At 47.6% G+C, this 16,788-nt stretch overlaps 1 protein-coding gene across 1 annotated transcript in view; it reads right to left on the bottom strand.

Annotated features, from left to right (window-relative positions):
* The window catches only part of LOC121319159 (inactive histone-lysine N-methyltransferase 2E-like), a 70,746-nt gene extending 54,925 nt beyond the window's left edge, over positions 1 to 15,821 (bottom strand). The window contains exon 1 of the mRNA XM_041256338.1: positions 15,528 to 15,821. The gene's annotated coding sequence lies outside the window, so the exon portion shown is untranslated. The remainder of the gene's footprint in view (positions 1 to 15,527) is intronic.
* Positions 15,822 to 16,788: the final 967 nt, after the last annotated feature.

Below are 16,788 nucleotides of genomic sequence, written 5' to 3'. Positions count from 1 at the left end.
TGCACTACAGGGGAAAGAAGAGCACAGATCAATTCAAAGTACAGTGCTGTCCACACAGTGTACACACACTACTGCAAGACCACAACATACAGTGGCACACAATCAGTGACCCATCGCTCATTTGGACTGCAATGTCCCGCTCAAGTTAAGTCACACCGAAGACTGGTCTGGTTATTAGAAATGCTGTGGAGCATTTAGACCATACAAGAGGAGGGGAGACTTTCAGTGCAATGCCTTGATAATCCACACAATGTCTAAGTTCTAACTGGATCTAGAGTCAGAGAAAAATGACTGCCAAATAACAGATAACAGAAATTTAAAATAATAATGCAAAACCGAGACATTCACAATGATTACATCAATGCATTTATTTCTGGAGAATTTCCATGCATGTTTCTATGCCCTGTAAATGGCAGGAAAATGGAAGGGGAGGTAGGCAGGCAGGCAGAGTGATGCAGTTGTGTGGACACAGCCATGCCCATGGTGTAAACCGGGCTGGATTTCTTTCCCAAGCTGCGTAACAGCACAAGCCTGTTATTTATAGAGGTGGACATTAGGTGCCGGACCAGGTCTGACATTTCGATTTTCCCTTTCCAGTCTGACCCTGTCCAAAATCATCAAAAAGACAAAAAAAAAAAAAAAAAAAGCATAGCTCTCTAGTCGTTTTTTCTCTGGAAAAAGCACAGAAAACCTTTCAGTGGCCTAATGAGACAGAAAAAAGGGGGCCTTTGAGCAATAGAGCTAGCAGCTGCACCACAGAGATAATGATGGACACAAACAGTGGAGATAGCTGCTTCCGTATCCAGCGCTCAAAGAACATCAGACATCTGCAGAGCTTTTTGAGATGTTACAGTAATAAAATAATGACTGGGATCGCATTATTGAGGAGTTTGGTGATAAAACGAGTGATCAGGAGAGGATTTATCAGTGCGCACGTCTATAAAGAGGTATGCGAAAAATACAGCCAACAAGGGGTGGGGCTTGGCTGGTGATGCAGTACTGATATCTTCTTGCCTTGAAAAACACTATTTTAAACCACGTGTATGAAAATAAATTGGACCTGACGTGCCTGATAAGCGCTGAATAAATGGACCGCTAAGGGTTAAAATATTTTAATCCTGCTGTGCTGTCTGCACTGTCAGGCGTGGAGGAACGGAAAGTCTTCAGAATGACTGACAGCGTCAGAGCACAGCCAGCCCACTTTCTTCCAGCTCTCCTCTTTCTCACACTGTAACTGCAAGCCAACAGCACTGCGCTGGGTTAATGCAGTAGCAGCCGACAGCAGTGCGCTGGGTTAATGCAGTAGCAGCCGACAGCACTGCGCTGGGTTACTGCAGTAGCAGCTGACAGCACTGCGCTGGGTTAATGCAGTAGCAGCTGACAGCACTGCGCTGGGTTAATGCAGTAGCAGCTGACAGCAGTGCGCTGGGTTAATGCAGTAGCAGCTGACAGCACTGCGCTGGGTTAATGCAGTAGCAGCTGACAGCAGTGCGCTGGGTTAATGCAGTAGCAGCTGACAGCACTGCGCTGGGTTAATGCGGTAGCAGCTGACAGCACTGCGCTGGGTTAATGCGGTAGCAGCTGACAGCACTGCGCTGGGTTAATGCGGTAGCAGCTGACAGCACTGCGCTGGGTTAATGCGGTAGCAGCTGACAGCACTGCGCTGGGTTAATGCGGTAGCAGCTGACAGCACTGCGCTGGGTTAATGCGGTAGCAGCTGACAGCACTGCGCTGGGTTAATGCAGTAGCAGCTGACAGCACTGCGCTGGGTTAATGCGGTAGCAGCTGACAGCACTGCGCTGGGTTAATGCGGTAGCAGCTGACAGCACTGCGCTGGGTTAATGCGGTAGCAGCTGACAGCACTGCGCTGGGTTAATGCGGTAGCAGCTGACAGCACTGCGCTGGGTTAATGCGGTAGCAGCTGACAGCACTGCGCTGGGTTAATGCGGTAGCAGCTGACAGCACTGCGCTGGGTTAATGCGGTAGCAGCTGACAGCACTGCGCTGGGTTAATGCGGTAGCAGCTGACAGCACTGCGCTGGGTTAATGCGGTAGCAGCTGACAGCACTGCGCTGGGTTAATGCGGTAGCAGCTGACAGCACTGCGCTGGGTTAATGCGGTAGCAGCTGACAGCACTGGGCTGGGTTAATGCAGTAGCAGCTGACAGCACTGCGCTGGGTTAATGCAGTAGAAGCTGACAGCACTGCGCTGGGTTAATGCAGTAGCAGCTGACAGCACTGCGCTGGGTTACTGTACCGGCGTTTGTCTCTATCCCCTCTTACCCTCCACACATTTCTAACTCCAGGTTTGGCCAGAGGTGTAGGCAGAAGGTTAATGCACTTAAACCAAAAAGGCCTCTAGGAGGTGCTGGAGAAACAAAGAGATGCATCCTGTGTGGCAGCTGCCCTGTTATATGTAAAGCTGCTGCTAAAAGTATGTCACAGAGACAGATCTACTCACACTCAAATATTATTATTTATTTCTTAGATGCCCTTATCCACTATACAGAGCACTGGATAGTCTGGGTTCTTTTAAGTTTCACAGAGACCCACCAGGAAGGGGCAACCACTACCATCACTAAGCTGCATTCATTTTTAAATGCTTGTTGCTTCATTGCTATATTGTATTATTTTAATTAAGAAATTCTCTAGCCACTTGTAAATTTTATAGTAGAATTATCAATCCAATTGATTTTCTTTTGTATTAGGTCTATTATAATAAAATCTTTTTTTAAAAAAATCATAAAAACAAGGAGACAAAATGGCTTAATTTAACGCGGTTGTCTTGAGCTCAGGGTATCATACAAAAGACTGAAGAGATTGTGTCTAGCTGCTGGGCTGGGTCACCGTGGAGTGTGTGTGTGTGTGTGTAATGACATGGGACATTGTCTACAAAGGCCCCTTTACATTCAGATATTAACAAGTGTAACCCCCATCCCAGCTGCTCCCACACCCCAGCTGTCATGACAACGCCACAGTCTCATTCCCAGCTAGGATGATCTCCTAGTGTTGAGGTGGGAGCTCCATCTCTGCTGCTGCTGCACTACAGCAGCCTGGAACAGAAAAGCACCTGCTCTCGGGCTGTACACATCCTACCCCTAGAGGCAGTCAAACAAGCACTGCCTCCCTGGGTTACTCCTTTATCATTTCTCATGTAAAGTATTACCCCTTTAACAAAATACTGCAAAGTGCAATGTTGATCAGTGGTGTTGGAATTGATTAAAAGGGAATGGAAATTGATTTTAAACAGGAATTGGAATTCAAAACAGGAACCGAACCCGACCCTGACTGTCTCTTTGAAGGGGCCTAGCAGCAGAGGAGCACACAGCCAGCAGTAAAAAGCAAACCCACAAGCAGCAGATATTACATCCTTCACCGCAGAATCAGTTTCCAGTGTGGGCCACTTACTCTGCAGTCTGAGCCCGACACATTAAAAATCCATTTTAACACAACATTTCAGCTCTTGTTTCTTCTCCCCTGCTGTTGGTAGCTGACTATGGTGCTGGTCCACAGGTTGCAGTAGTAGAAGCACTTCTCAGAATGTCTTCTTTACAGTAATGAGAAAACATCAAACCTTTATTTATTTTTGAAATTTAGGAGCACCCAATTATTGTACCACGGACTCTCGCCCCAGTTTAGACTGTGAAATCGTTATTCCCCCTCACCGCAGCAATTCCTTCAGTGGACGTCCTCGGATCCCACGAGCGGCCAGCTTCCTCTTCTACACCCAGGAACTCCAGAGTGGATGTCTATCCACACTGTTGGAATGGTTTACTCAACAGAGGCTGCAACCTGCCACAGTGACATCTTAAACACATTCACCTGGACAGGACTGGACCTGCCTGAACTGATGTACAGAGGCAGTACAGTACTGTTTGTTTCTGAGGGCTAGGTAGTTTCAGGTCTATGGAGAAGTGGTTTTGGGAAAAATGTATTTAGTTTTTTCTGTTTTTGTTTGTTATTTTGCTGACTCTAATAAATCACCCAATCATAACTGTGTCACCTGGGTCATCTTCATTGGTCCTGCTGCACTCTCCAGTATACAAGTGAATGATAAAATAATGTCACCACCATTAGAAACAGATTTTTTTTTTTTTTTAAATGTTTAAAATAAAAAAAAAACGACCAATCTGAACCACTTAGTGAAGTAGCCGGTTTCCAACCAATTTCAAAGCAGAATTGGACGCTCCTCCTAGCAACGGCAGAGCTCACAGCACAGACTGTATTTATACTTGAGACTCTCGGTGCAGCAGTGGGACACCCACTTTTATCACCCTCTACAAACTGTTACGCAAGGTGTGAAACACTGCAATTAGAGCAGCACTCTGCATACTTACAACTAAAAGAAACACTCCGTGGAACCCACCGCAAGAAAAGAAAGAGCAAGCCGGAAAGCACAAGAAGAACACAGAGCAATCCTCAGACCAACACCAAACAAAGAGGTGACTGTGAGGATCAGACCCCGCTACTGCACAGCACAGTCAGGACCATCACCAAACAAAGAGGTGACTGTGAGGATCAGACCCCGCTACTGCACAGCACAGTCAGGACCATCACCAAACAAAGAGGTGACTGTGAGGATCAGACCCCGCTACTGCACAGCACAGTCAGGACCATCACCAAACAAAGAGGTGACTGTGAGGATCAGACCCTGCTACTGCACAGCACAGTCAGGACCATCACCAAACAAAGAGGTGACTGTGAGGATCAGACCCCGCTACTGCACAGCACAGTCAGGACCATCACCAAACAAAGAGGTGACTGTGAGGATCAGACCCCGCTACTGCACAGCACAGTCAGGACCATCACCAAACAAAGAGGTGACTGTGAGGATCAGACCCTGCTACTGCACAGCACAGTCAGGACCATCACCAAACAAAGAGGTGACTGTGAGGATCAGACCCCGCTACTGCACAGCACAGTCAGGACCATCACCAAACAAAGAGGTGACTGTGAGGATCAGACCCCGCTACTGCACAGCACAGTCAGGACCAACACCAAACAAAGAGGTGACTGTGAGGATCAGACCCCACTATTGCACTGCACAGTCAGGACCAACACCAAACAAAGAGGTGACTGTGAGGATCAGACCCCACTACTGCACTGCACAGCACAGTCATTTATCCGGGAAAAGCCCCCCAGAAAAAAAAAAACCTTTCAATGGCCGAGTGAGACTGATAGAAGCCTAAAAAATATAGAAATAAGGCGGATCTGAGCAACACACAGTCCCTTCACCACAGACATAAACAAGCAAGACTGTTGCTTATGCATCCAGTGCTCATAAGAAAATCGCAGACATTTGCCAAGCTTTTTGAGATGCTATAGTAATAAAATAAGGACTTGGATCTCTTTAAGAAGTTTGGTTATAAAACAAGTGATCAGAAGATGATTTATCAGTATGCACAATTATGAAGAGATATGTGCAAACAAGGAGTGGGGCAGGGCTGGAGATGCAGCACTGAGTGTCCTGTTTATATGCAGAGCCTTTGAAACATGTTTTACTATGAATAAAATTGCTTTTGATCAGCGCTTGTAAAATTAACAGCGCATGTGAAAATAAATTGGACCCGATGCGCCTCACAGGCGCTGAATAAATGGACCACAAAGGGTTAATCACTTCTACATAAATATACACTTATTGTTCATTAGCATCTTGTACAGTGCAACACGGGATACATTTCAATAGAACATGTATAGCAGTGTCGGATTTACCAAGAAAACAAGCAGTGATCCAAGCCTCATGAAAAAGGATGCACTGATCATTGTTCACATTTTACTTTTAAAGTCATTCAAAGAGACTTTACAGGCAGGCTTTCCCATCTATTCAGAAACAGCCATATCACCTTACATTTTACTTATTCCATACTGACACACTAGCATTTTACACAACATGGTGCAGTCACTGCGAACAGCCTTGCCATGCACCTGAACCCACCTCTCCCCAAGTACACAATCACCACACAAACAAGCTTTCTACACCCATCACATGTAGAGCATCACATTGTCCTGCTTCCGGTATCAAGGCAGCTACTGGAGAAACAAGCATTAAACACATCAGTCCATGTCCAGTGCACATGCATGCCACTAGGGTGCTGGGAAATGTAGTTGAGTCAGACGGGAGTGAGGCTGTTAGTCTGGGAGTTGAGGTCCAGCCGCAGAGCAGCCATGAGGAAAGCAGGGGGTCCGACGGAGAGCCGCGGACGCTGCAGTTTAAACGGACGAGTCTGCCTTGTCTTTCCCCCCCTGTTGGCACAAGTTAGCGCAGGTCCGTGCGTCCAAGCAAGGGGGAGGGAGGGGTAGGACGCTCTCTCAACTGTAAAGAAAAAAGGTAGGCAGGGTTCAGTCCCCTTTAGCAGCAGTGGAGACTGAGCACTGACCTCTAGTGAGATACAGCAGGGAGAGAGACGGTCACCCACCCCTGCTGCTTCAATAAGCCTCTCTACACAGCACTTCAATCCACAATACATGGATACGGTCTGCACACTTTAAAAACTGAAGTGGTCTTCTCAGATCTAAACATTTCCTGGGCTTTCTCAAAATGAATCGCCCTTTGTACCGAGGGCCGGCCACTCCTATTGCGTAACAGGAAGTGCAAACAAAACCCGTCAACTAAGAACTCAACCCAGCTGCCATTTAGCCAATTACAATGCACTACTGAGTAAAAGCACATTATACTCGCACGCACTGTCCCAGCCTCCACCCTATAACTCACACAACAAGATCCAGTTCTGCACGCTAAACATTTACATGAATAATGAACTGAGACAGACTGGCATTGCTTCAGCTTTACATGCTCACACTGTTCTTAAAACAACTGTGAAGCAGAGCACCAGCACCCTCACTCAACAGACCATCTGAGGAGACTGCATTCCGTCACATCTTCTCATGACCCCACCCCCCCGCCCGGGAAGCTGTGCTGAATCCTGCAGGAATTACAACAGGTCCCCCCCTGTCCCTTCCTTCTGCAACAGCAGTGCCTTGGAGCCGGAACTGGACGAGACACAGCAATCAATAGGATTATTATCAGCACGGTATTGCATGCCTTGATATAGGACACTCAAAACATCTTGTGGGAAATGAATACATGCACCACTCCACACAGTTATGAATACAGGATCTGTAGTTAGACTTGTAATTCAAAGCACTGGAACATAACAGGGGTGCTCCGTCGCACAGCCAGCGTTAACCCTGAAGACTGCGATTCAAGGGCTCTGTAAACCAGCTCTGCTCAGAACACAACCAAGCACAAAATGACTGTTCTTGCATCAGGCTGATCTTCACAAGAGTCCGACTCAAACACAGAGACCAGCACTCAACCAGGCTGTGCCGCAGCACCTTGCAGAAACACATTCAAGTGCAGAAACAACAACTGGATCAACACACAGGCAATTCTGTGAAGTATTTTCAATAACGTCAGCGTGCTTTCCTTTATAAAAATAACCAAGAGCTTTGGCAGGCTGTTACTAGCCGAGGCTGTCAGGAGCAGTGTGGCAATGCCTGCTCTTTACCAAATAAAAGGTGTGGCATCACATACCTAGAAAGAAAAATTATATGCACCAGCCTCCGGCTGCTTTGCTCCAAGTACTGCTGACAAGAGAAAGGTGCAGCATGTGTCAGTTTGCAGAAACCTCGGGTAGCAAAGAGCAGACCCACCCTGCAGAAATAACGTAGCCCCCAGTTACTGGGCTCTTACTAATGCTTATCAACACGGGACCCTTCAAGAGAATGCAGAAACAAAGCAGACCCAAACTCATTGCCATCTGCACCAGCCCCACTCAGATTACACTGTGCGCCTCGGCTTGAGCCTGAACTCGCTCAACTAGCTGGCTGGCTTTTGTCAGGGCAGGGATGTAAACGCGGTCTGACCTTACAAGCTTCTTGTGTATCCCTTCTGTTTATGGGAGAAGCCCTGGACCCCCTTTCCTGCAGAAAAGCAATCAATCACCTGGAGAAAGAAACTGGACATATATATTTATTAATTCTATCACGCTACAGAGAAAAAATAAAAAGTGAACAATGACTCCATGACCACGAAAGCAGAGCCACGTTGTTGATGCTGAATCATGGGGATCTTTTTAAGAACCTGCAGTTTTGAGATCAGGCAGGTACTGGAACCTGACGTGCACCGATGGCCTGCAGCACACAGCCTCCTCTCATTTGTAACCAAGCAATAAAGGCACTCTGATCAGCTGCCACCCTCTCCTTATAGAAAAGTAAAAGGGGCAGGAGAGGGGAGTTTGTTTGCGGTTTGAACGCACTGTGTTTTATCATGCTGCAGTGCAGTGCAGTGGAGTAGGTGGACATGGTTTGAACACACACAGGTATTTTCATGGCTGTGGAAACAATGAGCTGGAGCAGCACAGACTGCTTGCAGCTGCTCACGGTGATCGAGTGCCAACCTCCATCAGATTTCCAATGTTAACGCCATGCTGAATTCCACACAGCAACTTATTCCAGTATCAAAGTATTTTTAAGTTGCAGCAGAAAACCTGTCTCAGTCAGTCATCGCTGCCTATCCCTTTCTTTTGGAGCAAAGACCAGCTATTCTCACCCTATTGTTAACAGGCCTCACAAATCACCTAATCACCTGGGTTACTACAGTCTGCAATGTACAGTTCATTATGGGGTTATTACAGTCTCTGCCCGGTACAGCGCGGTCTGCAATGTACAGTTCATTATGGGGTTATTACAGTCTCTGCCCGGTACAGCGCGGTCTGCAATGTACAGTTCATTATGGGGTTATTACAGTCTCTGCCCGGTACAGCGCGGTCTGCAATGTACAGTTCATTATGGGGTTATTACAGTCTCTGCCCGGTACAGCGCGGTCTGCAATGTACAGTTCATTATGGGGTTATTACAGTCTCTGCCCGGTACAGCGCGGTCTGCAATGTACAGTTCATTATGGGGTTATTACAGTCTCTGCCCGGTACAGCGCGGTCTGCAATGTACAGTTCATTATGGGGTTATTACAGTCTCTGCCCGGTACAGCGCGGTCTGCAATGTGTAGTTCATTATGGGGTTATTACAGTCTCTGCCCGGTACAGCGCGGTCTGCAATGTACAGTTCATTATGGGGTTATTACAGTCTCTGCCCGGTACAGCGCGGTCTGCAATGTACAGTTCATTATGGGGTTATTACAGTCTCTGCCCGGTACAGCGCGGTCTGCAATGTACAGTTCATTATGGGGTTATTACAGTCTCTGCCCGGTACAGCGCGGTCTGCAATGTATAGTTCATTATGGGGTTATTACAGTCTCTGCCCGGTACAGCGCGGTCTGCAATGTACAGTTCATTATGGGGTTATTACAGTCTCTGCCCGGTACAGCGCGGTCTGCAATGTACAGTTCATTATGGGGTTATTACAGTCTCTGCCCGGTACAGCGCGGTCTGCAATGTACAGTTCATTATGGGGTTATTACAGTCTCTGCCCGGTACAGCGCGGTCTGCAATGTACAGTTCATTATGGGGTTATTACAGTCTCTGCCCGGTACAGCGCGGTCTGCAATGTGTAGTTCATTATGGGGTTATTACAGTCTCTGCCCGGTACAGCGCGGTCTGCAATGTACAGTTCATTATGGGGTTATTACAGTCTCTGCCCGGTACAGCGCGGTCTGCAATGTGTAGTTCATTATGGGGTTATTACAGTCTCTGCCCGGTACAGCGCGGTCTGCAATGTATAGTTCACAAACTAGCAGGCACTTAGCGACTGCAATCCAAGCGGAGAGTCTCTGCTCTGTTCTTGTAACTGCCAATGCCACCTGGCTATTTCCAGCGCTGCTCAAACATTGAAAGCCGTTTTGCATTGTTAGTCTCAGACTGCCGGAAACCCAGCTACGTGTTAGAACAATTATTTTGGGGCTGATGAATGCACTCACAGTGCGAGCTCACTGCTGTCTCTGGAAGTGTAGGCTGATTTCCTGGAGGTGGGATTGTGCTGGTGGAGGAGGGACAGGGGCTGGATTCTCTGCAGTATGGGCTAACATGACTACACTATCAGGCACTTGGAACTTTGTTTATGTCTGATAGATCTTACTCTGCTGGACTGCAGTTTCCACCACAGCGGTGCGCGCACACACACACACACAAGCGTATACGCGCACACCTGCTGCTAAAACCAAAGTTCAGAAATACTGCTCGAACTCTGTCTGTAAATTATTTAACATGGCAAGTGATCCATTATCAAATTGGTTTGAGAAATTTAAAAAAAAATACATAAAAGCTAGTTATTTTTTTCTATCAGCTTCTTCCAACTTTTAAAAACTAAGAAGCATTTCTTTATATTTTTTTTATTTTTTATTTACTATAATCTTACAATGGAATCAGGAGTCAATGATGGCCTCGGACTTCAAGACAAAGCCACAGTCATTCCCCAAGTTTAAAATGAAGTGCACTGCCAGCCATGATGCTCTGGTTTCTCTGTCTGTAGCCAGCAGCATTATTCTAGCTTACCAGCTACAGTTATTTACCTGCACGTCTGCAATCTGCATATCATTTCACAGTAAAACACATTTCTTAATGTGATACCCTGTTAAAAACCTCCAGAACATGGATCCAACACCAAACCAGCAGAGGGCTTAAAATCCAGAACAGTATGTGTATTGCCACAGAATCTGATTAAACGCAACAATGTCTTTCTTTTAACATGTAAAAATTCACTCTCTTGTACTTCACTGCCTTACACTACAGATACAAAACACTGAAAACAAAGTACTGCATAAAAAAAAAAAAATCTTCAAACAGAGTGAGCGGCACTGACAGAGCCTTCTCTCTCCTTCACTCACACACACACACACACGCACGCGTCTCGCTGTTAGGAGCAGAGCTGCCACAGACTTTAGAACAGAAAGCCAGCTTGGCACACTCATTGCAGGCTTCCCATGCATTTACAAAAACCTTAACAAAACCCTGCAACAACAGGACTCAGAGTATCAGATTTACACAAATCAGTACATCAGCCACGCTTACACATTTGTGCCGGAATCAAGCAAAGAAAGTAAAACTTTACATTTCCGCAACTGTGTGATTCAACTCAGCACTGCGAACCATTTAATGAAGCCACTCGGACGTCTCACTTGTAGCTATAGCATTACAAATCTAATACATAAACATGTTCTATAGGGCAGATAGCAGATTTATCTACTGCAGTTTTAAATGTGGCACCCTTACAACAAATTTCAATTCTCACAGCGCTTTCAAAACCTACATTAATCCCCTCCAGCCCCTGAGCAGGACTGCACACTTCAGGTGCCTCCAGAGAGCATCCCCCCTCTCCCAAACGCTCTCTAGCACGACACGAGAGCACAAGCAGCAGCTAAAAAGGAGCTTTCATCACGGCTAATCACAGCAGCTCTGCAACGCTGCAATCAACCAGCAGCGCTGCTGTCCACAGAGCTCCTTGTGTCTCCTTCTGCACAGACGCTGTGGGACTGGGAGGGCGAGGGTGTGTGATCTTCACACTGACATCCAGAGGGGTGAGGTGGGGGCTAGCGACGCTGCTGTTGGAACACAGTGCATCCATCGCTGGTGTAACACTGAGCACTTCACACAGGGAATGTCCAGGAGACTGTCTGCAGGGGGCGTGCAGGGTCACCGGAGGGGGTTAGTCTCGTAAGCAAACCTAACGCAACAACCAAATACAAACTGTATTGAATTCAATTAAGAATTCACTGTTACTCTACCAAGCCAGTAACAAGTGTCGACTTTCATAGAGATTTAATCCAATAAACATTTTGTTAAAGAAATTACGATCTGCCCAGTGGTGCTTTTAAATAAAATGATAAAAAAAACGCTAATTGTGAAAATGCACACATGGACTTGTGATATAAAGAGATGAATTACATCAAATACAATATTGTGTGCTGCCTCTGACAGGTCTGTGTTAGTTATTCTGTGAGAATGGGTTACCGCTGCAGCCACCAACAAAGCCTACACTATGAGACCCCACACCAAACACCACAGCCAGGGACACCTGTGCTCTCATGACAGCACTGACCACTCATCTTTTAGGCGTTTGAAACAAACAAATTAATCGACTGAATTGTGGAAGTGTGTCTCTGCTGAACGTTCCAGTGCGGACAACAAAATAATTTGACATCTCTGGTAAGTAACTAACCCCTACAGCCCAGTCCAGCTCTCTAGCTGTCACAGCACTGCCTCTGAGCTGTGTAATCTGAAAACGGGTCCCCTACAGCCCAGTGCAGCTCTCTAGCTGTCACAGCACTCCCTTTGAGCTGTGTAATCTGAAAACGGGTCCCTTACAGCCCAGTCCAGCTCTCTAGCTGTCACACCACTGCCTCTGAGCTGTGTAATCTGAAAACGGGTCCCCTACAGCCCAGTCCAGCTCTCTAGCTGTCACGGCACTGCCTCTGAGCTGTGTAATCTGAAAACGGGACCCCTACAGCCCAGTCCAGCTCTCTAGCTGTCAAGGCACTCCCTTTGAGCTGTGTAATCTGAAAACGGGTCCCCTACAGCCCAGTCCAGCTCTCTAGCTGTCACAGCACTGCCTCTGAGCTGTGTAATCTGAAAACGGGTCCCCTACAGCCCAGTCCAGCTCTCTAGCTGTCACAGCACTGCCTCTGAGCTGTGTAATCTGGAAACGGGACCCCTACAGCCCAGTCCAGCTCTCTAGCTGTCACGGCACTCCCTTTGAGCTGTGTAATCTGAAAACGGGTCCCCTACAGCCCAGTCCAGCTCTCTAGCTGTCACAGCACTGCCTCTGAGCTGTGTAATCTGAAAACGGGTCCCCTACAGCCCAGTCCAGCTCTCTAGCTGTCACAGCACTGCCTCTGAGCTGTGTAATCTGGCAATGAAGTCTCCCAAGGCTGGATGCAGTTGTTTGTTTGTTTGTTTTTTCTTTTGTTTAGTTGGAGGGTTAATAAATTCCCTTTTGTTGTTTTTCAAAGAAGTTGCATTTTTACCAGTAGGTTTTGGTACAGCATCATCACCCCAAAAAAAAAAATACGTAAATGAAATAAAGAAAGAAAGAAATAAAAGACCCACCCGTGTTAAACCTGCAATGTATTCTACCTAAACCAAGTCAACTAATGACCTGCAAACTCGGCTACTATCCTTTTTTAAACAAAGGTCATTAGCTTGTATACGGAGACAGCGATGCGATTAACCCTTTCTTAGGCGTTTCCTCCGGACGGGAATGCTGTTCCTCCAATATCCTGGCTCTCGTGTTTTCTGCAGCAGTCTCTCCCACTCACGCACAGGCAAACCCACAGCGCTGTGAACGCGTACAGTCTCTGAGGGGGCGGGACCCCGCTGTTTTAAATAGACCAGACGATATAAGGAGAAAAAAACATTAGTAAAACGGGGTCTTGTTAAACCAGCTACAGCGGGTTTATATCGTGCTGATGTGTTCAATAGCATTTATTATTTGTGAAACGCTGCAGTGATAGACCCACGTACACAGGCAGGGGTGTGGAGACCCAAACGGATTCAATTACCACAACATCAGCCCCGGGGCCGCCATTTTTACAGCACTTTCCTGGGGACAAAAGTAAAATTGTACTACCATCAGGGATCGCTCGCATTAAAACAATCCTAACGGGGCTTTTACTGTGCCACTACATACACGCAAGCGACTTACCGATAAAAAAAAACAAGCTACTAGTGTAACTGTAAAAACAGTAGCACGATCACGGAGCTGCTTTTCACAATAACACAGCAAGAAGAAACTAGCAATCGACACAAACTGGTAATCATGTATTCATGAAATCCAAGGACCGCGACTGCTGCTTTCTTGCGGCGAGTGAAAACAGGAGTTAACTGCTATTAAAATCCGGCGGTGGTTTCATTTTGTATACAAAGATATCTGTCCATTTTAAGCCAGTTGTACCAATTCCCAATGATGTGGCTGTATGTACAGCCTCCATATACACACAGACACACAGACACACACACAGACACACACACACACACACACACACACACACACACACACACACACACACACACACACACACACACACACAGACACACACACACACACACAGACACACACTCACTCACACAGACACACACTCACTCACACACACACACACTCACTCACTCACACACACACACACACAGACACACTCACACACACACACACACACACACACACTCACACACACACACACACACACAGTGTTCAGTGCAATGTGCCTGTCTCCCCTCCCCCACGTTTGCAGCACTAGAGCTTATCCAAATACGTTTTCCGTACTAGCGAGAAGGGCTCCCGAGAAAAGCCTTTGTAAATAAAGATAATTAAAAGCGAATCAGCCATTTTGTCCAACATACTGCCATTTATTATTATATAAAGTACGTATAAAATAATGCTGAACCCGTTTTTTCTTAAATAAATAAAGTTGGCACTGAAACAACGTTAATACAATGTTAAACTGGTAAATGAAAGTGTTCCGAAACAGTCTGGTGTACTGTGCTGTACATGAGCTGACGGTTTGGGCTGATAATATATCTATCTGTCTATCTGTCTATCTATCTATCTATCTATCTACACACACACACACACACCAACATGTTTCTGTCACAATGGTTTATTGCACGCACAATTTATGATTGTAAATATTCTCATTCCTCAAAACTTTACGTGAAACAAAAGCTTATTCTGACATATTTAAAAACAATCATGACCTTACACTGCCAGGGGCTGTAAAACGCCAGCAGCCTAGAAGTATTTGTTTCTGTATGTTTTTATGAAGTCAGACCAAGCGCCACAAACTCGCCATATTGATCCACCACAGCATCACAGTCCCTGTCATCAGCAGAAAGCACCCGATCCGCCTCGGCTTGAAAACAAACACGGACGCGTACGAAGCGGCGCAGCGCCTCTCCCTCAGCAGAAAGCACCCGATCCGCCTCGGCTTGAAACACGGACGCGTACGAAGCGGCGCAGCGCCTCTCCCTCAGCAGAAAGCACCCGATCCGCCTCGGCTTGAAAACAAACACGGACGCGTACGAAGCGGCGCAGCGCCTCTCCCTCAGCAGAAAGCACCCGATCCGCCTCGGCTTGAAACACGGACGCGTACGAAGCGGCGCAGCGCCTCTCCCTCAGCAGAAAGCACCCGATCCGCCTCGGCTTGAAAACAAACACGGACGCGTACGAAGCGGCGCAGCGCCTCTCCCTCAGCAGAAAGCACCCGATCCGCCTCGGCTTGAAAACAAACACGGACGCGTACGAAGCGGCGCAGCGCCTCTCCCTCAGCAGAAAGCACCCGATCCGCCTCGGCTTGAAACACGGACGCGTACGAAGCGGCGCAGCGCCTCTCCCTCAGCAGAAAGCACCCGATCCGCCTCGGCTTGAAACACGGACGCGTACGAAGCGGCGCAGCGCCTCTCCCTCAGCAGAAAGCACCCGATCCGCCTCGGCTTGAAACACGGACGCGTACGAAGCGGCGCACCGCCGCACAGAAACACCAGCGATCACAGCGAGCTTACAACGAAACGCCCGGGGCTGCGGACACCCACAACCCGCTGTGTCTTTCAGAGGCATACAAGCTGATGCCAGCAAGTAAATATCTTACCTTAAATGTCCACAAGAGATAATGTCAACAAAACAGGGGAGACGGGAAAACCCGCCGCCTGAGCCTCAGAGCAAAACACAAGAGCCCGTCCACTGCGGCTTTCACTAAACAAAGAGGAAACCGGGAAACCGCGGCGCAGACCTCCCCGGCTCGGACAGCTGCTGCTGCGCTTCAACCCGAGCCCGCTGCGAGTTGATTTTCTGCGGAGAAACGTCTTCTCCCTCTTTCTTTCTGTTTGCTCTCTCGCCCCGTGTTATCACAGATTCTCCTCTCCTACCGCTTTGCAAAAATGGCGGCTCAGGCAGCACTGACGTGGCCCCGCCCCCTTGCACGGCCCCGCCCCCACACCCCGCGGGGTCACACACCCACGACCGCAGGGGCGCCGGCGGCGAGCCGCCAAGCGCGCCCCCGCGTTGCTGTGCGAGCACACGCGCGGTTTGGTAACGCTGCTGTTTTCCCCAGTGCTAAATAAAACCACGCCATATTTGTGAGGGGTAAGTTGGTAACACACGTACAAACCAACATAACAAGCAATAAAACATGTTTACAGTCAATGGGGGTGCCATTATGAGGGGTTATAGTCTTTCTTAGGTGACACTTCCTCCATAACACAAGGAAAAGATTAGCAGGAGCATTGCATTCTGCTTCCCCGTGCTGCTTTCCCATTAATATAACCGCGAGTTCCCTCGTTCCTCTAACAGTCTCGGGTGCACTAACGACCTCAGTTTTCATTCAAGTTCAGTTCTGCATCAACAAATCTACCTGCCCCATGAGTGTAGTGGCTCCTATTGGGCAGCCGTGCTGTCAGTCTTAGATGTGATGGCCCTGATTGGTTGGTCATTGCACACAGCTGGTTTGTTAGTACAGTACTTGCCAGGTTTTTTAGATAATTCAAAGATGTACTTTTGTTAGGTATATAAAGTCAAACTTGTATAAAAACATGGCAAATGACTGATTGGCAGGGCATGCGAATAACGTCGGTAGATTGCGTAATCTTCTACCCTGCGCTGCGGACTCCCCTCCCCCACGGCCCAGGGGTTTCCCAGCCCCGACTGCAGGCTGCGCTGCGCATGCGCTTTACAACATAGACGGTCTGTGGCCGGTGCTCCGTGTCGAGTGAGGCAGAGGAGACATTTTGGAAGAAAAAAAAAGGGGGGGGGATGCAGTCTTTGGAATAGAAACTGCCCGCCTGAAACAAACAAAAAAAAAACACCTTCAATCGAAATATTGGATCTTCTTCGTTTAGGCTTGATAAGGTGAA

This window comes from Polyodon spathula, chromosome 8 (assembly GCF_017654505.1).
Source record: "Polyodon spathula isolate WHYD16114869_AA chromosome 8, ASM1765450v1, whole genome shotgun sequence".
Lineage (NCBI taxonomy): Eukaryota > Metazoa > Chordata > Actinopteri > Acipenseriformes > Polyodontidae > Polyodon > Polyodon spathula.
The sequence above is the reverse complement of the archived record's forward strand: the minus strand, read 5'-3'. Positions and strand labels throughout refer to the sequence as shown.